This window comes from Pseudonaja textilis, chromosome 2, assembly GCF_049901715.1.
Source record: "Pseudonaja textilis isolate UNSWEBS1 chromosome 2, rPseTex1.2, whole genome shotgun sequence".
Lineage (NCBI taxonomy): Eukaryota > Metazoa > Chordata > Lepidosauria > Squamata > Elapidae > Pseudonaja > Pseudonaja textilis.
Window position 1 is genome coordinate 216,181,964 of NC_141991.1, and position 26,274 is coordinate 216,208,237.

Consider the following 26,274-nt stretch of genomic DNA (forward strand, 5'->3'; position numbering starts at 1 on the left):
GTGTTATGCAAATCCATTCTGGGTGAGATATAATTTTGAGTACAGAAATGGGAATGTTAGAGAGCCAGGTAAGCATGATATCATATTGTACCTAATCAGTGGGGCCAAGACAGTCTTCTTCCATTGATCATAGCCTCCAAATGGAAAACCTTCACAGAGAGGTTCAGTACCGAACTCAACAAAATCCTCCAAAATCCAAAAGGTTTCTGGTCTCTTCATTGGCCAGGTGATATGTAAGCATACTGGTGTCTGTTGTGTGGCATCATGCATGTGGCATCTTGAGGCTCATACTTTGGCAGAACAAAACTGCTGCTCAATATGAATATGCCTAAAAGGGCAGTATAATATACTCTGTGTTTAGTATATAAGCATGAAGATTACATGCAGTAATTGTGGAAGAAGCAGGAAGTACTAGAAAAACCACATGCTTTTTTGGTGGCATTGAAACATCATTTCTGAGTTCTGGATCCTATGTACATTCATATTTTCAGTCCATTTTTTTTCTCTCTAAACATGCAAATGTGTCCATTCATCCTCCATTGATATGCATTTCCTGCCTTCCATAGTTATTTGCGTGTATCTTATCTATTTCTGATCATAGACACTTTGAAATAGCAGATGTTTTCTCCATCCATGCCCTTATAAGATGCCAACTCAATTTCACAATCCTAGTTTCCCAGTAAATCCAATCCTAATCCTGGTTGGCTTGATTTTCACTGCTAATGTAAATTGTGTGCATTTTCTCCTAGTACCCTGCTGAAGCTCAGAGGATCACTGTTCTGAACCACATTCTACTTGGAGCACAGAAAAACCGATGAACAAAAGCTAAACCTGTCCAAAAGAATTGTCATAAAAATAGACAATGGGGAATGGGGCAGAGGTGGTATTCAGCAGGTTCTGAACCGTTAACAGAAATTTTGAGTAATTCTGAGAACTGACGGTAACCTTCCTCCAGGAGTGGGGAGTGAATGGAGATTTTGCAGTATCCTTCCCCTGCCACACCACTAAGCCACAACCACGGCCACAGAACCGCTAGTAAAAAAATTTGAATCCCACCACTGGAATGGGGAAAACGTTTTTAAAGGGAAAAATAATATCAGGAGGAAAAGGTAAAATGTCATGCACTGTCTGAGTGAGCAGTTGAGACACAAATGGCATATAATTTTATGTTGCAACCTTTTATATTGGCTTATAATTTGTAATTTATATTGTATTATTTATTGTCATTAATTATTACATAATTCATTTTGATATTGTTAAACTTTTGAATTGTTGCAAGATATTCAACTACACGAACAATGCAATGCATAATTCAACGGCATGCACTGAATGGATTTATATGCATAAGCAAACCTATAAGAAATTAATAAACAAACACTTCTAGAAAAGTGTGTCCCTAATCCTAAGAAGAAAGCCTAAACTGCACAATGTTTATTTACAAAGAGTTGTAGCAAGAGGCAGGGTGAGGACAGCATGCACTATTATATGGCCACCTCTTTGATTTTATATGGCATGAGCAGGTTGAAAATAGTTTATATAAATCTGATAAAAACACTAGCCCTTTAGTGAAGGTTGAGAATTTTTAAAAAGTTTTATCTCCCAACTATGAGTACACAGGGATTTAAGAAAGCATAACTAGCAGGGTGAGGACAGCATGCTCTATTATATGGCCACCTCTCTGATTTTATATGGCATGTGCAGGTTGAAAATAGTTTATATAAATCTGATAAAAACACTAGCCCTTTAGTGAAGGTTGAGAATTTTTAAAAAGTTTTATCTCCCAACTATGAGTACACAGGGATTTAAGAAAGCATAACTAACTGTAGTTGCAATAGCTGATCTACTTGGTTATTAGAAGAACTGTAGTTAATAAATTCCCTCTTCTGTTTTTATTTTACAGTTCATATAAATGCAAGTGACAGGTTTGGAAAAGATGTTTGCCCAGCTGTTCCAGCCATAACATTCTTTTGCTTTACCATCAGTTCCCACTACATTCCAGGCTTTGAAGCAGAAACTGTTCTTCGATGCTAGTTGGAGATATGCTATAAACCATGGTTGAAGAATTTCCAGTCATTATATACCATTTTATTAGCTCAACTCATAATACCCTTTTCATAAAAAATTATTCACAGATGTTTACAAGTGGCTGGCAGAGAAAACTACTGGTTTCCCAGATATCATCTTGCACACACGTTTACTCCTTGTTGAGATTAGCAGGGATTTGATATAATTAGGGAAGCAGCTCAGAACCATCAGGATTTGCTTGAGTATCATCCCCTCCCCACATTGGATTCTGCTGGTTGGGAGGGTGGGAATTATGATTCCCACATTTGGAAAACCCAAGGTAGAAAAGTCTGGGTGTGTAACACTGTACTTTAGTTGCCATTCAGTCATTAAATTCACTGGTTGACACTTGCCCAATTCTTCTCAAAGTATTGTTTTTGAGCATGTGCTGTAGTACTAGTACAGCTGAATAACTATATGCAGCAATCCAAGCTAGTGGGCAGAAGGACAGAAATAATAATAATAATAATAATAATAATAATAATAATAATAATAATAATAATAATAATAATAATGTGTTCAGATTTAGCATGACCTGAAGAATCCTAAACTTGAGAAAAGCTAAAACTTAAGTCTTCTAATGCCCCTACCTCTATCTAAAACATGTGACAGCTAATAAGTGACAGATATGGGTTTGATAATATCAATGTCAACAGCTTACAAAATCAAGCTAGATATATGTAAATGTGTATCAGTGCTTCTCCCTTCCAATATTTCAGGTATTTTCCTTTGATTTGTTCTACCAAATAAATATTTTAAAAAGGCATGAAATATTATGAATGTGATACATGCATTAGAATTAATATTCAAGTGTTTGTAATACATGTCACATGTATGGTAATAAAACAAGTCAGCCTGCTCTATAACTGGGCAAAAATAATTTGTATGAATTATGGAAAAATCAATTTGCAAGGCAAGCTGTTCATTATAGTGGCATTATTTGAATATCATTTCTTGGATGTTCTTCAAATAGTACAAATAGTACACAGATCAAATCTTTGTTTTCTTGTTTTCTATATTTGTCAAACTGATCCTGGCAAAGTGCATTTACAATTGCTTTTCTAAATATTACCATTTAAAATTATTTGCATTTATACCTAAGCCCCTCTTAATGGTTTTGGAGAGAACTACTCTATCTATAGGGCATTTGAGAAAAAGGGAATGGGGGAAGGGAGACCCAAGGCTAATTATTTGTTTAGTATATGTCATCTATAGAGGTCATGCAATCTCTGATATACAAATGTAGTTTAAATAAAGCATCAGCAAGGGGGAGGGTATATACAGACATACACACACACACACACACACACACACACGGCAACAATTGTTCCTTTTCATAAAAAAAAAGCATTTCCACAATCTCCATATTGGAACCAAATGCCTAAATTTTGCAATATGGTTTTGATTATGAAAATATTATTTATAAAAAAAATCTTTTCTAAAAACAGCTTTTCAGTTCTCATTCTAATCTCAAAAACAGTTTATTGATAGATATAGAAACAAGTAAAAAACCCCAGAATCAAGCTCTTAGGAATACACAACTATTTAGGCTTTTTTGACAACAACATAGGAACAGTTTGCCATTGCCTTTTTTCCAGCATGTTGTTTTAACTTCCTGGGCTCATTTACAGTTCTGTGATTTCTTGGTAGCTTCCCATGCACAAACTGGTTCTCATCCTATTTGGATTTGTTTCATAACCAGCACAGAACCTTGTAATTACAAGGCTAAATGCCAAAATATATTATGCTTCTATGCATTTGCATTAAGAATTATAATGTTAAGTGAAGGTCATTCCCAATAATATCCCTAATCTTGCCACTTTAGAAAGAAAGAAAACATACATTTCAGAAGTAAGCCACCCAAACTTCATGTGAATGTACTCTTAGCAGATCTGAGAGAGGAAGGGAAGGGAGTGGAAGGGAAGAAGGAAGGTGGGAGGGAGGAAGGGAGGGAGCCCTGTGCATTTCCCAGTGCATGCTGCTCACTCTCGCCAGCTTGTGCTATCTTCCTGCATGCCTTCCTTGACCCATGTGGCATCCCTTGAGGACCCACACATACCCATCCCAGCTTGCACTCCCATCTTCTCCAACTTATGTGGCATCTCTTACACCCTCCCTAATCTGCATCACCCCCACACATCATTCCTAATTCACACAGCACCTCTTACTCCCTAACACCCAAAGCACCTTCCCTAATCTGCACACAATCTCCCCAACTCACACAACTCATACATATCCCCATGACCCCATGCTCATTTGTTAATCCATGCCACCAACCTGTGCTCCCTTCCCAACACGTGTGACTTTGATCAGACCCACACATTGATCCCAAATGCACAACACCTCTTGTTCACCCCTGCATACTCGTCCAGAACCACACACATACACACGCACGCACACGCACACACACACACAGACACAACCCCTGAGAGCAAGGTTTCCAATGCTCACTTCTGGCTTTGCACAAAGAAATGTAATGGGGAAACCAACAGGAAGTTGCTCCCACTCCCAATGATTTCTTCCAGCCGATGTTCCTTCTGTTTCTTTGCTTAGGTAAGGGCATTTTCTGAAATGATGATCCAATGGGCAGAGGTAATTGCTAAAATGAAATAAGCATATGGAGTAAGCAAGAAACATTGCACATTCTGATCTTGTTAAAACATAATCTAAACATTAATACTATGGATAGGTTTAATTATCACCCTAAACTAAAAACGTGATTATACTTACCATGATGATGCAAAATTATAGCTTATTTAAGAAAACAAATCATAATTAATCATGATATGTGGATTGATCCAGACTATCCTAACAGTATATTGAAAGAAAGAAAGATGAAGTGTTAGAAACATGCAAAAAGCTAAAGTACGTGGCTCTGCTACTGTAATGTACCACTACATATAACTGCAATTTTAAAATGCCTCTTAACTAGTCTTCCAAGATGTTGTTCTCTCCTCTTATTGCTGGCCAGGAATTATTAAGCTTGTGATCCACTGGACAACAGGAAGGGTGATTTAAGCTATGCCCAAAAGATCTTTAGTACCATCAACTATAGAATATACTAAATTTTTGTTTGAAGTGGGGAAAAATATAAAGCCATCCAAAATATAGGGTTGTTCTTTGACAAGGAAGCACCATTCCTATATGTTAAATTTAATGTGCAGGTTTTAGGCTGAAGTTTAGTAGCAACATTTGTTTTCCTTACTATCTAATTTCACATTTGTCTCTGCTGGAAGCTTGGATCTGAAAGTGTCCTAAAAAATTTTAAAATACAAGGGCAATCCTCTTGATTTGATCATTTGTAGTTAAATCTTGAAAATCAATACTTCAGTCATAAATACCTGCAGTTTGTTGGATAGAAAAAAATCAATAGCATTTAGAATATCTTGCTTTATAGAGAGACTGTTAGGAACTATGCCTGCTTTATTGTTATGGCTCATCTTCATGTAGTATTTCACATTTAAATAGATCTTCCATGACACATTATTGACCAAATAAAATAGGAAATAAACATTTCTGCATGATATTCCTTGCAGAAAGCTGTGCAATTCTGCTGGCCCAAAATATTTGGCTTCGGCATCAAACAAAGGTGTTAAGCAATATGAGGCATTGGGTTTCCAGGGTTTAGTTAATTACATTTAAATGTTTGGAACAGAACGTATAATATCGTTGTATTAAATCTCTTTTGGTCTGCCATTTGAGTCTATCTCAAGTGAAATGGCAAGCACAGCAGAGGCAATCTGGATTTACAATCCATGCTAACTTGTGGTTTGCTTAACTGTAGTTTATTGAATAAGTCACAATGGCTGAGTTCCCACAATGTCTTAAATCACATTATGGCTTCAATTGGCAACAGGCAATGTCAGGCCTCAGACCATGTAGCTTTGGTGCCCTCTCTTGCATCCCTAACTGCAAGAGAGTAATAACTGGCTGCAATTGCTCAAAGAAAATGTTATTGATTCTCAAAATGTGGCGAAAAGGAACACAAGATCAGCATTGTTAGCCATAAATTAGATTTAACACATTTGAAAAACAGAAATACCTGCTTATTCCTTCCAAAAAAACAACGTTCACTTTCTGTTCCATACAGATAGACTTTGAGCCACAATAGTATTTGGAACTGGAATTTCCATTGCTAAGCAATGTGGCTATAAAGCACAATACCCTGTAAGCACATTGCTGATTGACAGCAATCCCAGCAGTCCCAGTTGTCATTGTTAAACAAGGACAGTGCAGTTGTTAAGATAGGATTTATATGATTGCAATTTCCATCTTCCTGCAGGTTTCCCCATTGACTTTGCTTATGGGAAGCTGGCAGGCAACATTGTGAAATCACAATCACATGACCACAGCTCACTTTGAAGTTGTAACTGCGAGCCAGACACCAAGTGCCCATATCACATTCCAAGACTGTCTTGTGACTTCCTGTAATTGGTGACCAGTACACAACACTGCAGGAATTTCAGTCCATTTTTCCACAACAAGCTGCTTGACTACAGTAATATTTGAGGAGTTTCTAGCATGAGCTACTCTTTCAAGTCCTTCCAAAACACTTTAGAGATAGCTAAATGGGATTTAGTTCTGGAATTCGACTTGACCATTCCAAAACATGCAATTTGTTCTTTTTCATCCATTCTCTGTAGATTTGCTTGTATGTTTGGGATCATTGTCTTGCCTTCTAGATAGACCATCATTTCTCCTAAATCAAGGAGATAAACATATTTAGTACAAAATTAATGAAGAAGCAATACACTCTGGGATGACTACTACAATGGACTACACTTTGTTTTAATGATGGCTTGTTTGAGTCACAGTATCTCCAAGCTATAAGTCAGTTCTTAGAATTACAGAGGTTTAATGCACACAATGTATTAACCAAGCATGCTTGACGGTTTAGTACAAGCGTGTCTTGGGGTGTTTCAGTATTTCCTTTTTTAGAACAAATATTTCTACGACCCAGAGGTACCCTGGCCACACGACAAGGTTAGGGCATTACTTTTTCAGCTTTAGAAGCAACTAAGATTCAAGGGAATAGCTCTGGGCTTCATATTGTCTGATCTGCTATCTTCAGGACACTGGAGGACAATGTCTTATGGCCAGGGCTTTTCAGTTAAACTGGCTTTTGTGACACAAGGTGGTGGTAGAGAGATTTTGCTTCAGCCAGGAACACATCTTGTTCTGACCTTGAAAATGGCTTCTCCCCTCCCTCTCTTCAGATAAAATTGTCCCCATTCTCATCAACACCATTAACAAAACAAAAGACAAACCCTTCGCCCTTTACACAATGTCCCAATCTTAGGTACGTGCCATTGTCCCAATCTTATGCATGTCACTATATTCATAAAGATAAGTATCTATTTAGTTTCACAGTGTACTTTCTAGATGCTCACAAACAATTCAAGAATTTTTTGTCTTACTAGTCCTACCTTGACCTCACGCATGGACAGTTCCTTAGCTTGAGTTAATTTCAGTGCTAGGGAATTAAGGCAAGGATAAAAATACTTTTAATCTAAACCGGCAGAAATGCATTGCAGAAAGGAAATCTCCAAATTAATTGGCACCTACATATCAGTTTTGCCCCATATAAAACAAGTTTGTTCGTTTTTCTTTTATATCATTAAAGTCTTCAGAGTAGTTTTGTATATTCAGAAACAAATTTATTTAATACTACTCCAAAAAGATGCATATAAACTCTTGTGCAACTAAAACTGGTATATTTATTTATTTGTTCATAGTATTTAGATCTATATATTTATTTGAGGCAAATCATCAGAGCAATTGACAAGGATACAAACATATAAATATAAAACATGCACAGTAAGGTTAAAAAACAAATCAGGTAAATCCTAGAACAAAACTTACCAATCACTCAAACTAGGTGCATTGTGACATGCCCTGCAGAAGAGTTCCATTTTACTATATCAGAAGAGTAGACCTGTAAGGATAACCTAGCTAGGTTTTAATAGGACCCTCTTCCAGAGTATAGGTGCTGCTGTAGAAAAGCAGAGCCTATAGCCTTCATGCTAAGTATCTCATGGAAATGGGGAGATCACCATGAGATCTTCCTGCATTACTTCCAACTGGAGAAGTCTGTTCTGTAGCTAAAACATAGGAGGGTTGGGTGGTCCTCAACCCTCAGGCCACAGCCCAGTACTGAGTCATGGCCCATTTGGAACCGAGCCGTGAAAATGGCAGGCCGGCGGACTTGTGCATACAGCTTCATTTGCACAAGTGGTGGGCCTGCTGCTTGCACAAATGGAGCTTCAAACACACGAGTGCCTACCATCGCACAAATGGAGCTATGAGCACAAGTGTGTGTGCCTGCCACTCACACAGAACCATTACCTCTTCTCCCCCCTCTTCCCATCAATCTGCAAAGCCAGAAAGATTGAGGACCACTGTCTTAGACATTTCAAATACCTCTCAACCCTCTACACTGAAGTCCACTGAGGGAAGCTAAAAAGAACAAAAAACAATAATAAAAATACAGTATATAGTTCAGTTCCTGTAATAAGGTAAATCACTTTTTATGGAGCCATGTAAATCATTATCTACTCCTCCTTCAAACCTACAGTTTTTTCCAGACCATTCAGTGCCAATCCCCGAAAAGATATTTTTCCTATAAATCATGTGTCATTGCCAAGGCAAGCTTTCTTTCCTTCCAGTCACAAAATTCTTTCTAAGTCTCAAATTCAGGCTCCATTTCAATCGGAAAAAAGTTATAATTATACTCATTCAACAACTGTTCCTTGAGGATTAACGGTCTTCTTTGTCTTACATAGACATTATCAAGTATAAATTATACAGACATCAGAAGTAAAAGAGGACCTGGATATGCTCCCATCAGCCTCAGCCATCATTTCCTAGCATGCACATTCTGAATAGAAATCCTATTCTGCTAAATGAAGTTATACTTCACAAGATTCACAAGATCAGGACTTCTTCGCAGTGAATTTCTGTTCATCAAGAAGATCTACTGCAGCACAACACCTCTTCGGAGATGCCTGTGCTGGTTCTCATTATGACTCTTCTTTAAACAAATGCCAACCTAGAGTCATATATGGCTTTTGGGACTGTCTTTAAACAGAATATGTGCTCTTTGTCATCCCAGAAAGGAATGCTTCAGCTAGTTCTATTCATGAAGCGAAGGGGTTGGCAACCTGGAGTTAAACCTTGGTATCTGCTCCATCATTGGGAAACAGTTGCTCCTTCAGGTATGGAATGCCTGCCCACCGTTGAGCTCTGGAAAGGTGTAGAAAAGATTTTTATTTGTCAGACTTTGGGATATGTTTTTTGTCTGATTTAATAACCTGATTTTCAATCCTGTGGGTATGAGAAGTTGAAGTCCATTTGGGATTATTTGTGACTCAAAGATTTGATGAGTGTTTCTATAAAGTATTAACTATGAATAATTTCAAGTAGTGCAATGGGACAGTATAAAAATGAATGTGATAAATAACAATCACGATGAAGTTGTAGCTTAGGGTCAATGTATGTACCTCCTCTGCACTTTTAATTTTGTAATTCTTGCCTACCTTCAGGTTAAGTGGAAGTAATCTGTTTTTTGGAAAATTTATAGTTTAAGTGGTTGGTTGGTTTGCAACATTTTTTTGTGACATTGATACCAAACTAGCTATTGTTTACTCTGGATTAAGTCATAATTCTTTCATCTATCTTGGTGTGATTGGTCCTCAAAGCTGTTCAATTGTTACTAGTTTTGCACATGGTTTTCAGCTGTTTTCCAGTGCAAACTGACATATCTAGGTCAAATCTAAATCAAATACAGGAATCTGCAAACTTTGGGTCCAACAAGCATATTTTAATTTCTGAGAGCCTGCATGCATGTAGGATGGCTGCCATAGAGAAGGACTACTTATTTACAACATGGGTGCAAAGATGAGCACAGCTAGCCATGATATACTTAGTTAATAAAAAGGAAAATATAAAGATACCGGGTCACTTTCCTAATCCACAGGATCACCACACAGCTTATTTTCCCATTTGAGAAGGCAAGTAGTCATACTTCCAAGCAAAAACTCTAGAATTCTACGGGATTACTAGCAAGAGCAAGTTCTTGTATTTTAAGATATTGCAGACTGAATCTTTTCTATTTGGTTCTGACTTGCTCCCTAGTGCAGTCTAGCTAATGAAATGGAACTAACTTGGCTCCTTTGAAACCTTAACTTTCCTCCCCAAACCCCCAAAACTTTAACCTTAGACTGTCTACTATTGACCTCACCGCTTTCCTAAGAGGTCTGTAGGGGGCGTGCATAAGCGTACCAACGTGCCTACTGTCCCTGTCCTATTGTTTCTTTTATATTTTTATTTTTCTTATATGTATCCATGTATTCATAACTATGTTTTTACTTATACCTATTATCTTGTAAGCAATTGACATAAATAAATAAACAAACTTCCATTACAAATAATGCATTGATTCTCCCAGAGTTCATGTAAGGTTATTGTCACTTTTAGAACTGTAATAAAGTGACATGGCTTAACATAATTAAGAGCCAATGCAAACATTAGAAAAACTGGAGGCATTCAAAGCCAGGATGCAAACATGGTTTGCATTTCCTCGTTAGATAATGCTGCCAAAATCTGGTTTCTTGAGCAATGTGAATTTGATCCATGCAGCCTATTTGGGGGCATGTATCTCCATTTCATATGATGAAGGGTTGGGGTGGATTCAGAGTACAGTATTCTAAGTAGTGCTTTGAAGCTCATCCTATATATTTAGCCATTTTTATCTCCCTGTACTAAATTTCAACAAATGAAAGTTATCTTGGAAAGCAAAGATGTCATAAATTAGAAGCAAGCCTTCTATAATTTACCATTCAGCATTTCTGCAATGATTTCTTCCAAAGGCTCAAAGTGAAGAAGTTTTTGTATTCTGGAAGGAATTCAAGGCACATTTTAAAGAGGACAAAAAGTTGGCTTCCAAAGCATGATGGCTCTTTGCTGCATTTATGCTTTTATTTTATATCAAAAGAACTTCACATAATCTTTGTTACTAAAAGCCCAGAAATTCTAAGAAATCTTTACAGTGATACATTCTGTTGGTAATATTTTCAGGCTAAACGTAAGCTCAAGAGAAGTACCCTGCTCCTTCTCAAATATGTTCTTGATTATTGGAAGGCAAATTTATTGGAAAGGCAAGGAATGAATGACTCACAGACTTCTTTTTGCACACAGAACTTAGAAACAGTTATTTAAGCTCACATTTTTTTATTCATTCTTCTCCAATCCCTCCATTTTCAAAAGTCAGCAACCTCAACATACAATAAGGGCATAAATTAAATTATTACTATACTATTTAATTGTATAGTAACATTCTGTGAGGCCTGGGTGCACACATAAGTTTTTTTTTGGGGGGGGGGGTTATGATGTGCATATTTACATATATAATTCTGAATACCTGCTCAGGTATTGTTAGACTACATTCCTATTAGCCCTAATCACCACGTTTATTGTGCAAGTATAAGTATTATGGAGATCAACAGGTTTCCCACTTCCGTTGTAAACATCTAAATGGTCTGGAATCCTACCTAGGCAGTCTCAGGTTGTCTAAATGGCATTTTATCCAGCATGATCCCTTGCAAGTATACAGTATGCCAGCAGAAATGATAATTCAATTATACTTATTTACTTTGTTTATATCATTTTATTATTTTTATAAACAACCCAAGGCCCTTTCCTCCTATTTTCCCCATAACAACAACCCTGTGAGATGAGTCTGGGTTGAGAGAGAGTGACTAGCCCAGTGACCCAGCTAGTTTTCATGCTAAAGTGGGACTAGAACTCACAGCTACTCAGTTTCTAGCCTGGTAGCCTAACCACTAATCCCAGTTTGGTAGCCAGACCAATCCCAGATTTTAAAATATATATTTTTTAAAAAATAAAGGATTGTTTTTGTGATGCCACTATAATGTATAACCAAAATATTTAGTTATGTGCAACTATTTTTTTAAAATAAGTCTCACGTTTTTGTCCCTTAATTATCATCAGTGATGTAGCAGACACCTGCAGCAATTCCAGCACACTGATCACAATTTAATGCAGTAATGTCTAACCTTTTCAGCTTGGTGTGTCGAAAATCGGGAAAAAGTGTAGCCTTCCTTGGGTCGTGTGTCACTTCAAGAAATATCAATAATTTGATAATATTTGCAGCCCTAATAAAGAAAGAGTTATATTTTTAATATATTTATTAGTTCAAAAAGCAAAAAACAAATAATGATTTACCTTAGTGACTTTTCTGTTGCTGAATTGCATTTGCTAAATCTTCAATTGCAGGGTTGTATTTTGTGCACTTCAGGGACAAGCAAGCACTACTAACTTCATCTGTCAGTCTGTTTCTTTTATTTGTTTTAATATTATTTAATGCTGAGAATAAGGTCTCACAAAAGTATGTTGAGGGAAAAATTGTGAGTAAAGCCATTATAGAGCCTTTATAGAGGTGTAACTGCCTAGAAATGTATTCCTTCCTTTCATCCAGACTTTTTTCCAAGAGCTGGGGATGATTAGTTTTAAAATGTCTATTTATGTTCCATGTTCTGCTTACTACTGTCTCATTACATAGTATGCACAATGACCTGTTTTTTCTGTCTATAATGCCATACATCTCTGTCCATGTATCTTAAACGGGTCTGCTACTACCACTCCCTTTATCATTCAATCTTGCTTTTTTACGTTTTGGATTATCCATCGCAGGGCTGCAACAATAGATAAATAAAAATCATGGCAATTTATATACAAGGTAAATTAAGAAATTAACTTATATTACTTTGTACCAGGAGTCAATCCAACAACACTGTTACAGAGGTAATTAAATGATGAAGAAAAAGAAGTGTGTTTTTTCACACTTTTCACACTGCGGTGAACAAAAATGGCATCATAGGAACAGGCTTATTCTCAGTCCAAAGGTTTGTTTCTGATTTCTTCCCTGATTTAGGGATTTTGGGAAACGATTTCACTATCATGAAAGGCTTAATTGATTCACTAACCCAAAAGAAGATGATGATGACAGTGGGAGGCAGGAGTCATTCTCTCCCTTGCGAGAAAAAAGCAAGAGCCGTTCTTATGAGATCTCTCTCTCTCTCTCTCCCCGGAATACAATCAAGCCCTTTCCAGCATGCACGATCCGCCCCCGCCACTTAAAGTCAATGTCCTCGCTCCCACCCACCCACCCACACAAAGCGACGAAGTCCCCCAATCGCGCAGCCCAGAATCGCCCTCCCCTCAGGGGGCAGCAAAGATGCCCGGTGTTGCCCGAGACAAGAAGCTCCGCCGTGCAATGAAAGCGCCCTGGCTCTAGGCTCGCGGGCTCAGAAAACAACGCGAGCCGAGGTGGCTTCAGCTCCACTTGGCTTCGTTTCCTCAGCCCAGCTGCTTTCAGTCCGCTCAGGAGGAGGGGGAGGAGGTGGTGGCGGCGGCTCGCGCTGTTTTCTGAGCTCTAGTCTCTAGGCTCGCGGGCTCAGAAAACAATGCGAGCCGCCGCCACCACCTCCTCCCCTCCTCCCGAGCGGACTGAAAGCAGCTGGGGCTGCAGAAACAAAGCCAAGCGGAGCCAAAGCCACCTCAGCTCATGTTGTTTTCTAAGCCCGCGAGCCCGCAAGCCTAGAGCTCAGAAAACAATGCGAGCTGCCGCCACCACCTCCTCCCCCTCCTCCCGAGCGGACCAACAGGCGTGTCAGTCAAAGTGCCTCGGCGTGTCATGAGTGACACGTGTGTCATAGGTTAGCCATCACTGACTTAATGTGTGGTTACATCTGATTCATTTTTACAAGCAAAAAAGAGGTAGCTCTTTTTAATGCTTTAATTTTGTGTTTTATCAAGGAAAATTATCATAATTCAAGTGGTTTCTATTCTATCAATTTTCCCCTTCTGACACTTTGGTTACCAGAGTTGGGGAAAAAATTGGCTTGAGACTTTAAGGCGTTCTACTGCTGGAGTAGCTACAATTGAATTAAATAGGTGATTAATCTGAATATTTTGGCAATTCCAAACTTCTCATTTCTATCTTAATTAAATAGCCTTAGAGGGACCAAAGGAATTGTACCAATTAAATTTGTCACACCTAGCCAATTCTTTTTTACAGTTTCTACTTACTGTTTCTATTGTTTACAGTTTCTATTTGATATGTGATCAATTACCTTGAAGACTAACATCAGTATGTGGTTGAATATGGGCAAATCAGTCTTTCAGACCCAGAGTTTGACTTATATGTGGCACCAGAAAAATAGACCCACTAGAGGAAAGGCTAAATGTAATCAGAATGCCATACCACAGATACCTTAAGTCAGAAACTTTGCCTTCTATAAGGCACACAGTAATTATAGAGTAAACGTTAGCAATGATATAATCAATCTCTGGCCAGCCAAAGTTTTACAGTCAAACTGTGGCTCACTTGGAAAGTTGCCCACAATGCTTCAAATAAAACTATGAATAGATGCCATCTGGGAATTTTTAAACAATTTTTGTAACTGTGTTATTTAGGTTTACAAAACTGTAATATAGATCATACATATGGATACTGCAATTTCAGCAGTTGAATTACACATTAACAAAAATTACCTTCCCACTTTCAGATAGGAATAAGTATTTGGAATACTAATGGTTAATATCATCCTCTAAACATCACTTAATTGGGAATGTTACATAACTCTAATTACTTCTTCCGATAATGTAAGCTTTATATCATGGATATTTTTCAGATTTGAAGTCTGTCCAGAAAATATAAGGTAAAATTAACTTTGTCTTGTTTCAAATGCAAGAATGGTTACTTAAGACACTTTTTTCTGAGCAGAAAAGCTTTAGCCATGCACATGTACAATTTACTGAATGGGTTGCAAGCACACTCACTAAATTTCATGTAACCAACCATTTCATAGCATCAGTAATCTGGCTAAAGAATTAAGAATTCACCCACAAATTAATACAACTAAATTACAAATGTAGTTTCCTTGCCAGCCCACAAATGTCAGCTACAATGCCCAATTCCTTCCTGAAAACTGCAGACTGAAGACACAAGGAAGAAAAAGGTGCACTGAATCATATAGAACAGCAGCCCCCAATCTTTTGTGCACCAGGGACTGGTTCTATGGAGAAAGTTTTTCCATGGACCAGAGGAGGCATGGTTTTGCATGCTGCCTGCATACCGTGGATGGGGCTTCGCTTGTTTGCGCAACCTGGTTGTTTGCATGCTAGGGACTAGTGGCAGTCCACAGTCTGGGGTTTGGGGGACCCCTGGCATAGAGAGGCTACTTCAGTCATAATCCATATTCATTTTATTTTCACTAAACCTTAGTTCCAAATATGTTTTTAGTTCCATACTCTTCTGATTCCTTACCTTCTGTCCAAAGACTGAAGCTAGGAACAGAACATTCAAAAAGTGAAACCAAACCACAGTACAGATTATTAATTCAAGTGTCACAAAAATCCATGTAGTCAGCTAAAATCAAAATAATCAAATCTTATTCCAGCTCAGCCTGAAACATTAGAAAGTGCTTCAGAAATATTGTTAAGATTACTTGTTCTTTTCTTCTTGCAGCAGTTTACAATCCAGAAAGAAAGCTCTATAAGCAGATTTATTGTACTGAGCAAGAAGATGGGTTACAGAAACTTAGAAACAGGCTATGAGTTACTTGGTTCTCATTTAACTGTGAATATATGAATATTTGGAGAAGTCTTGGCTTCATGAGGAACATGGTAATCACTTGACACCACAGAAATGTCCACCACTTCTTATTTTGCAGTGTTTTGGAAATTCTTATCTCCAGAGCAAGGGTCTTCAAACTTGGCAAGTTTAAGACTTGTGGACTTCAACTCCCAGAATTCCTGAGCTAACATGACTTGAGGAGGAATTTTGGGAGTTGAAGTCCACAAGTCTAAAAGCTGTCAAGTTTGAAGACCCCTGCTCCAGAACCAGAGAATTTCATGGCAAAAGGACTTTCCCTAACTGGACATTCTCCACATTCTACGGTTGTAATTACTGGGTACTCTCAAATACTTGCTTCATGGACAATGTGTCAGAATATAAGATACTTTAACTTAAAAACTTTCAATTAGGGCTTGAACTGCATTATTGTCAGAAAAGTCTGTTCTGTTTTAGGTATTTCATTCAATTGGTTAGAGCTAGTTTTAAGAAAGAAATGGATTGAGATGTATTGTTCCCTAACCCTTATAATTTTCCTCTTTGTGTTTTGTATTTAGTGAAGCCCAGGCATTTGCCTGCCATGACAGAAATGGTCAGTCAACTTGGTGGCTGAAAGATTATAAACAGTGGAATAATAAGAACATATAGCCCTGTGACTTTAAGAATACAGGGCTGAATTATGTTTTGATAATTACAGCAGGAAAGGTGAGAGTAATGGTTAAATATTCAAAACAATATTGACTCTGTTTTTAAGTAAGTTTAAGATTACTTTGAATTAATTTTTTGATACCCAATCACATGATTAAATATACTTGCTTTTGTTGCACATTAGGAAAAGGTAATAAATAAAGTGATTTTTAAAAATTGTCCATTTATTTTAGGTGATCAAGATGACATCTGATTAATTAATTAGTGAATTTAGAAAATTTATATAGCCGCCTACTCAGTCACAGTAATTCAAGGTGGCTTACAAGCAATAAAACACAGTATAGAAAAATACACACAAACACACACACATGTAAGCCTTTGATGAGTTCCATCACATTCTGGGTTCCCACTCTGGATTAAGCTACCCAACAGGATATTGATAACCCATAAATTTACACAGAAAAATGCTTGGAATACGAATTCATCACTTTCCAATCTAGTATTTATTGAATTAGAATTAAAGAAATGTTCTGAGGGTAGAAAAAGGTGAGAGGCTTTCCTGACAATTCTAGCTGAGTGAATTGAGCTTTCCAGCCTGTCTTTATTGTTTTGATCACTTCCAAATTTATTTCAATCTACTGTGAAGATTTATTGGGGCACTGAAACTATCTTGGATTTCTATACCAAGAGAGGTGCAACCCAGATAATTCCCTTGAGCATCGCAATGACTTTGATACTTTTCATTAAGATTACACCCAAGATTCATTTTCAAGTATCTCTGTATTCAAGAGTTAGGAGAGTGTAATAACAAGGTATTTTTCTGGCAGCTGTGTTCCATTTTTCAGGATACACAATAGGCCACACGCACAGTAGGCACTCCCAATACTAGATGGTTTTATTTTATTATACCTTTTCAAGTATTATCTTCAATCTTTCAGACGATGCTACCACATTTGTTTGGGTGTGTTTTATATGCTTAAAAGTTATTACATTCCAAATAGAAAAAATGTGTGGATCATAAAAGCTAAGTTGTAAGCAAAAAAATGTAGATTAATGGTGGGGATGTTCATTTTGCTTTGAGGGGGATGATGAATGAATTTGTCAGGGCTTAACTTCATGTGAAAACTTTGCATTGGTGCCAGGTTTTTAATGTTTGTGGCTTTAAATAAATATATGTATTATATTGTTTTATGATTGATCTTACCTTAATTATTGGTTGGCAGCTATCCAGAGTTCATTATAAGATGGGTGACTACATACATTTTAAAATAAATAAAAACTGCTCTCATATTCTATAATCCCTCTTTATTTTTATCATTTTTTAAAATGTGATAATCGCAACTGAATAGCATATTCCAAAAGATGCCTTTCCAGGATTTATCCTTTAATTTAACCTGCTGTATGTTTCTTGACCCTTCCTAGTTTAACTTCTGTCATAGATGTCAAAATAATGTAATCAATTGTGGCCACTGAAATTGCTTTAACAAAAAAGCTTAATAGTGTATTGGAGGATGAGGTAGGGAGCTTACCAATGCATGATATCACTGGAGCAAAATGCATTAGCCTAGGTAGTTATGGGTGCCAGTCTTTCAATACGTGTGACACCTTTGCTCAGCAAGCTACATTATCTACCAACAATCTTTCAGGTATAACTCAAGGTGCTGGTGGTTACTTTAGAGCCCTTTATGGCTCATATACCAAATGACTACAGGACTATCTCTTCCCAGTAGTACCTAGCCGTTCTCTTAGATCCAGGAGAGGCGTGTTCCAGCTCCTATCCATTAGAGAGTTTCATCTGGCATCCGTCAGGAATCAGAAAGTTTTTTCTTGCCCTCAAGAATATCATCCCTCCTGAAATTAGACTTGCTCCAATCTTGCTGTCCTTTTGCAAGGCACTAAAAACCTGTAGTAGTACATGTAAACTCATTTCATGCTTGATGTTATTATGAGTTGTGATTGTTCTCGGCAGCTGATTGATTTGATTTGATTTGCAACCCACCTTTATTATTTTTACAAACATCTCAACGCAGTGAATATACTCCATACACCTTCTTCCTCCTGTTTCCCCCACAACAAAATCCTGTGAGATGGATTGAGCTGAGAGTGAGTGACTGGCTCAAAATCACCCAGCTGGCTTTCATGGTTAGGGGGAGACTTGACCTTTGGGTTTCAATCCCAAAGGCCAGCAATATATTATTGATATCACTTTTGTCCTAATTCAGAAGTCTCATAATGCACTTTGATAGTGAGATTGATATGAAGGGTCTGTTCTTGTTTTGAATCTTGCCTATTCAAAATATTCTCCCTCCATACACTTATGGGATCTTTGGGTCTATTCTGTGTTCTGACCCCCAAAGTCACCTCTTGGTAAAGAGAAGCTACTACTTGACAGCAGAACTGTTGCTTTCAAGATGGATGGTCTGGCTTATCAGAGGAATATTATGGTTAACTTACCCACCTACCAAGCTAAAAACAAGACTGCACAAACTGTGAACCACAATAATAATCAGCTTCAATTCTTTTTCATCCAGGAATTTATTGGTTATATTTTAAATTTAAACAACATTGTACAACCTCAGCCCTATACTTAGAACAGAAATGAATGCACTTTCTTTATTCTGTATCTATACTGGGCATCAATGTCCTTCTTCACTATTACTTCTCTCCATCCTTTCAAATATCTGGATCCTTTTTAATCTGAAAAATGAATGTGAAATTTTAGTCTGAAAAAGAGCATTGCTTTATTATAAAATAGACACCAAAATTGCTAGGGCAAAATTATTAGGATGAAATGAAAGATGAAAACAATCATCCCTGGTCCAGCAAGATTCTTCTTTTATTCTTAAATTCATTCATTCTCTCTGTGACTGTATCTCCATCTTCTCTAGTCCAATAAAGATGAGAAAGCAATTGTTAAGTGTTACTGCCTCTAAATAAACTTATGTCTTACTAAAACTGTTCTTATAATCTGGCAAACCCTTTTTTCGTAATCAAGCAGCAGCTGAATAACTGAAAAATAATTTCTCATTCTGCAGCTGATGGACATTGTTTATTTTTTTTATGGGCCAACAATACCTCTAACAGAATTGTGGACGCATTTGCCGTATCTTCTGTAGAAATGGAACTGTCTTTGAACAGCAATCTAGGTAAACGCCAAGTTCACATACCAAAGAAGAGCATATATTTTCTAAAAACTTTCTTTTATCATATTGTTCAGAGTTTGTTTGTTTGCCTTTTAAAGCTTGTCCTCTTTAGATATGATTACAATGGCAAATAGGAAAGTGACCTTTCCATATCTTTTAAAACAGCACTAAACTAATTTCTGAGTTATCATGAATAAACATTGTGTGGACAACTGTTGCTATTTCTGACACAAATGGGGAATATTAAGGGAAGTAGTGACAGAATGAATACACAGTAGGCTATGCATAATTATACATACAAAATGTCTTAGATTTGCAAACTCTAAATTTAATAGAGGTTGAGTCTAGCCAAATTATATCTGGCCTCAGCCAAATTATATCTGGCCCTATATCTAAGCTATTGCCATAGTTGTATCTTTTCAAATGACACACCCAATATGTTACAGGCAGTATCAATGCTATTGCAGCACTCACAATATTTGGGCCTCCCTTTTGGGGCCTAGCATTCCAGGCAGTAATAAGTGGTTGCTTCTAGCTACTATTTTTCATGCTCGCAATGTTTGCAATAAAGTGTCACTCAAATCTGGGCAACCTACACCCTCAAGCCATATGTAGCTCTCAGCCTAATTTCAGAAAGCCATTATGTGGTCAATTTAAAGTTCTGGGGGGGGAAAAGCTATTTCTCTCTTTCTTGATGGTCTAATGGTCTGAGTAAGAAAAGAAAGTAAGAAAGGAGCTGCAAATGCAAAATCGGGTATGAAAGGAAAGAGAAATAGGACCACAAAAAAACTACTCCAGCTCATCCTTTGTTTCTACGTCACTTTCATGACAGGCTTGAAGATTCCTAGTTGTAATTCTTGATAGATAACCAAAGGCAAAATAAAACTGTTCCATTGCCAAGGTGAAGTTTCAATATCCAGATTTCCAAAACGTTTCCAGAATGAGAGAATGTATTTATTTATAAAATGTCTATGCTGCCCAATTTTCAATGTCTCTAACACAGACAGACAATCTATGGCTCACAATTCCCCAGCTTAATTTTAAAAGTGTCCTGAAGTTTAAAATTTTATTGACATTTATCTCCTTTCCCTGCAGCCCTACCCTTTGTTGAGAGATCAAGGTTGTCCACCCAAAGGTAAAAGGAAGGATTTATCTCCATCCAGGTGCATTTAAAAGACGAAAAGGGTGCTAAAGGTCAAGATGGTAGCCATCACCACAGTGTTTTTTACATCTTTATTTACACCTATTACATGTGGAGTCCGTGTAAAAAAGGGGGATGGAACTTGGATTGCATGGACACAAATATCACCACTATGTCTGATCTCTCTCTCTCTCTCTCTCTCTCTCTCTCTCTCTCTCTCTCACACACACACACACACACACACACACACACAGAAGCCCTATTTCCATCCTATTTGAACTCAGGCCTCCACCCGCTGTTTATTTCTGCTTCATCCAAAGTGGACACTCATCTGATAGAACATGATACTAGAAAAAGTACTGTTTCAATAAGTTTGAACTTACTGAATGAAAAGCTTACTGATAAAAACACAATTGCATAGCTATACAGCTAAGATATTTTAAATTCCCTTTGACCCATCACCCATGTTCATCTTGCCATTCATTCCATATATAACACAAAAATACAGTATATACGCACATATGCAACTGTTATTTCTGTTTACAGACTAGGCATAAGGAATTAGTAGGGTGTATCAAATAAGTCAGTGAATGTATTTCCATGACAGTGGCTGCACGTCCATTAGCTAAGGCCATCCTATAAGAATCAATAGTTTTCCTATCTGACTTTCTTCATATGAACATTGGCTCATGTAGTCAGACTGAGTTGGCCCAGACAATCAACAAATGATATTCATTCACATGAATAGATAGAGGAAAAGAGGAATAAATTTTCTGAATGGTAACAGTCACTTTTTAAAGAATTGAACTTAAGAATCAGAGAATTTGGACTCAATTTCCAAGAACACAAAGTATGATTTTAGCAATGATTATATCAATAAAGCCCCAGGAAAGCAAAAGCTACAAGATGAAATGAATAGGTCCATAGAATATTATTCTTGGGTTGGTTCCTAAAGATGAGCCAAAATTCCAGCAAATCCATAAAGATGACAAGGAGGGACCAATGGATAAAAGCAGCATTGCAACATCACAGTGCAGACCCTGCCCCTTTCTGTGTGTGCCACACCATGTCGTATGCCCACTCCATATTGCCAAGGCAAATGGTTCTCCCAATCTGTGTTCTCTGGCTTAATTACCCACTCTACAGCAAAACTGAGGCAGAAAATGTGTCCTGCACTGTTGAGGCTACTACCAATCACTATACTGAGTCATACCATGTTTATGTACTGACAATAACACCAATACAGTGTGAAGTGGGAAATCAGAGAGCACAACCCAGTTGCTTCAATCATTGTGTCACTGAAGGCAGTGTATTTCATTTGCATTCACTACGAATGTTATGTGATTGGATGTCAATTTTGAGGCATCTTATTAAAAAAAGAGGAGTATGGTTCTAAGTGAACTTCAGCAGGGAACACCATATAAAAATACATGAAAAAAGATACACTGGACTTTTTTCTCCCTTAATATTTTGCAAGAAAATTGAGTATAGAAATTGAGTCCCAAAACTGTACAATTCAAACTTTAAGGAGACTTTTCAATTCAGGAACTGATTGTTATTTGGAAGTACACCAACTGTTTGTTTTAGATGGCTGTGGTTATTCTGGCTCAAAGAGTGATAAAGAATAGCTTTGTTGTTTAATTTTACTCAAATTCCACTGTTGCTTTTTAACATTATTTTTACAGTTTATTTTTATCCATTGGTTTAAAGAACCATGCAATAAACTATACAAGTTCTTAGGAGTGAGTCAAAAATAGTGGCTTGCAAACGTTTATTTAACTGCCACACTATGCTGATTAACCAGCAGAAGAAAAACACAGAGCTAAATATTATCACTATCTAAAAATGTAACAACATTCAGCCTTCTTCTTTTCTCAAACAGACCCCCTTTTTTACAGTCCTGATTTTATACTATAAAAGAATACTCAAAAATACTAAATGGAAAATCACTTATCAGTTTAAAATGAAATATCAGCCTTATTTAATAAATCATTGAAAATATAACCAGGGTGTATAATTATCTTGTATTGCTTTAGTTGACCAAAATATTGAGATGAGAAAATGGAGAAAAAAACTTTAAGTTATGTGAAACATACGTAAGTCAAATAACTAAGCCAGATACAGTAGAATTCCAAAGGTGCATAAAAATAAGAGTTTTCTTTCTTTTTTAAAGAGACCTGTTTGATTAAGTTGAACAGCATAGCAAGTCACATAATTAATATGGAAAGTGGTAAATTCATATAGCCATATATTAGAATAATACTTCCTCTCGGATGCCTCTGAAGTTTGGATGCTTTGCAGACAGTAATGACTGATATAATGGCTTCATTTCTTCATATAATTACATTAATACTTACACAGTGCTTTTAATCTTCAAAGCATTTCATATACTTAATTGAAAAGGAGTGATCCAGTGTCTAGCCCGATAAGAACTAAAATGTTTGCCAATTACAGCTGTCAAGTAAAAATGTGCTTTTTAACTAATAGAACACCAACATAAATGTCACTTCAATCACATTTTCTGGTGTTTCTACTTTCAAAAGCTTAAGATCAACTATATCTACAACATCTGCCACTTAAAACCACAGACTCCTGAGCATTTTTTCCATGTCCAATACCAAAGAATTCAGCAGCCAGAAATTAACATGTATTTACATCAATCCCAAGATTCAACATCCGGATATGCTCAGTTTCAGACCAGTATTGCAAATAAGTGCAAAATGTCTTACTGCTGAGATGAATTCTTCCCATGCTCAGTCTTCCTACTGGAAGAGCCAAGAAGTAAAGCAATTGTGGACACCTAACCCCTTTACTGGGATATATTTACTGCTGAGTTCAAGCTCTCTGCAATGATTGCATGAAATAATGTAATAGTGATCCATTAAATCATGTTAAATAGAAAACTATTTCATGTTGATGAACACCTTGCAAGAAAATAATCATGTCCCCTCTTGCACTTATATAATCTTATATATTTTGTGAAAGAATGTAGATCTAGCCTTGGAAATGGGAAATTTATGGGGAAAGGAAAGAGTAAACTGTTAAGGGGAGGATTTCAGAAAAGATTATTTAGTCCTGAAACAGAAACACAAAGAGATTTTGTATGGAATTACATGGAGCAGTTAAAAACTGACAGACTGACAATATTTTAAAATTCAATAATAAAAAGCATTCTGGAATCTCTGCCATGCCTGTTCCTTAAGTTTACCAACATTGAAATGCTGATAATTATAGGTATATCTAGAGAAGATATATTTAAAATAAATAAATATAAATATCAGTATTAAAAGTTGAACAAAAATACTCATTCAACATTCTCTCAAAATACATAATAGATGGTTTCTCCAAATTTCTTCATGGAAGGAAAAATTCTCCACCCCAGGATGATGATAGCAGCACAGCTACTGAATAAAAAAAGCAAGGAAAGGATTTGCTCTTATTTACAGTACTTCCCTTAGGATTTAATTGAAATGCCAGAAGTTAAAAGAGAAGCTGAAGAATCTGGAAAGATACTGCACAGGCATTTGCTGAATCTGGAGGTTCTGCCAAAATGGAAAAATATGTATTACAACGTGGTATGCAAGTTTTTGCATACCTGCTTACCCATCACAATGCATATACAAAAAGGGAGGACTTTGCATCATGTTTGTTTGGTCATTTGTCTTGATCCCTGTCCTTCCCAGCAAGCTCTCCTGAGATGTGTCTAAAATGAAAGATTCTTGGCCACCCAACCAGTAGATCAGCTACAATATCTGCACCGGCAGTGAGATTCAAAATTTTTTACTACTGGTTCTGTGGGTGTGGCTTGGGGGCATAGCATGGCTTGGTGGGCTTGGCTTGGTGGGTATGAGACCGGAAGGTTACTGCAAAATCCCATGCCCTCCCCATCCCACTAATGTGTTTTCCAGCTCCGTTCTCCTGTTCAACAAAAGACCCAGCCGATCAGCTGGGACTCGGGAGGCAGAGAATAGATGGGGGCAGGGCCAGTCAGAGGTGGAATTCGCTGGTTCTCCAAATTACTCAAAATTTCCACTACCAGATCTCCAGAACTGGTCAGAACTTGTTGAATACCACCTCTGATCTGCACCCATAAGCATTTCTCCAAAACTTGCTGCTTCTTTGAGAAAAACAAATTCTCTTTCATGAAATTGAGTAAGATCTGTTTGTAAAAACCATATATCTTTTTCTTAAAGATATGTGCCCAAATTATTGTGCGGCTTTTATGTATTAAAGGAAAAACTAATTTTAAAAACTAATTTTATTAGTCAAGGGATGGGAAATCCCTTGACTAATAGACTACTTGTAGCCCATAGTTTAGGATGAAGTATTCTGGCCTATGTAATAAATTTCACATTGACTAGGGTTTAAATGCAGGACTATAAATTTCCTCCTCTCCTATGTGGATCAAATTCTCCAGTATTGGTAGCCAGGGTTTCTGCTGCCTGGGTATTACCATGCAGCTTAATCAGTTCCTATCAGTTTGAAGAATCAAGATAGAAAGAGTTGATGCTTTTGAAATTTGGTGCTGAGACCAGTATGGATAGCCAAGAATTCAAACGTATTATCAAGCAACCCAATTTAGACTTCTCACTCAAGACTAGGATCAAATTATTCTACTTGAAAGAAATTATATGGAGAAGACTCTGAGCTGAAAAGGTAGAAAGAAAGAAGACAACCAGCACCAAAGTGGATAAGCTCAGTTCACTTGTGATGAATTCACTGTTGGAAGATCTGAAAGATTATCAGGGCCACGGGACAGATTGTCATGGAGAAAACCTTTTATGTGGTTGCTAAGAGTAGACACCAACCTAATATGCAAAATCAATTATCGATCAATCAAGTTTCTATTATTCTAATCCCATTCTAGTCCCATTCAGTATAGATGGAAAGTATAGGTCTTTTTTCCTTCTTAGTTTCCAGTTTCAGTGTATTCTTCTGACTCAGTCCCAGTCTTCCTCCCATTCCAGTTTTTCATAGATAGATGAGAGTTTATGCCTGGGATAGAGGTGAATGTATTTTAAAAGATTTATGTCTTTGTTTCTCTAAGTTCTATTCTAACTGAATGTTATCTATTAATTTGCCATCTTAAATTTCTCCTTAATCTTCTGATTAAATATGAACTAAATTAAATAATAAGGAAATAGGCTTGTGTCCTATTAAAATGATTCACGAAAAACTTTAGTAAAGATATTAATGAATAGCTTGGCTGTTTTGATTAGTGATTTGGGAGGTGAAGTCCAACATACCAGAGAGAACCAGGCTAGAAAAGGTTGATATATGCCCAGTTAAAAAAAGCAGGAGCTATTTTTGCCACAATGATTCCATATGTAAAACTACTTTACCTTCTTAGAAAAAAATATGCAAAGGGATATTACTCTATGTAACTTTGCTAGCACTGCACTGTAGCAGCATAATCTAAGAAGTCTTTGTTCATGCAACACCTGATTTGCATGAATACTGCAGGGGCCCCCCGTAGGCCAAATGGAAGAACGTTGAATTGGAAACAACCCATTGGGCAGTTAAAAGCAGTTTTCCATTTATCCCATTCCTTAATTCGAACCTGGTAGTATGCTTCTCTCAAGTCGAGTTTTGTAAAAAAATTTCCCTTTAGCCAAGTGGGCCAA

General features: G+C 37.1%; 1 long non-coding RNA gene across 1 annotated transcript in view; it reads right to left on the reverse strand.

Annotated features, from left to right (window-relative positions):
* Positions 1-12: 12 nt before the first annotated feature.
* Positions 13-26,274, reverse strand: part of LOC113448626 (uncharacterized) — an 81,744-nt gene continuing 55,482 nt past the window's right edge. Inside the window, exons 2-3 of the long non-coding RNA XR_015742251.1 lie at positions 12,138-12,236; positions 13-6,763 (exon numbers count right to left, since the gene is read on the reverse strand). This is a non-coding gene — a long non-coding RNA (uncharacterized LOC113448626). The remainder of the gene's footprint in view (positions 6,764-12,137; positions 12,237-26,274) is intronic.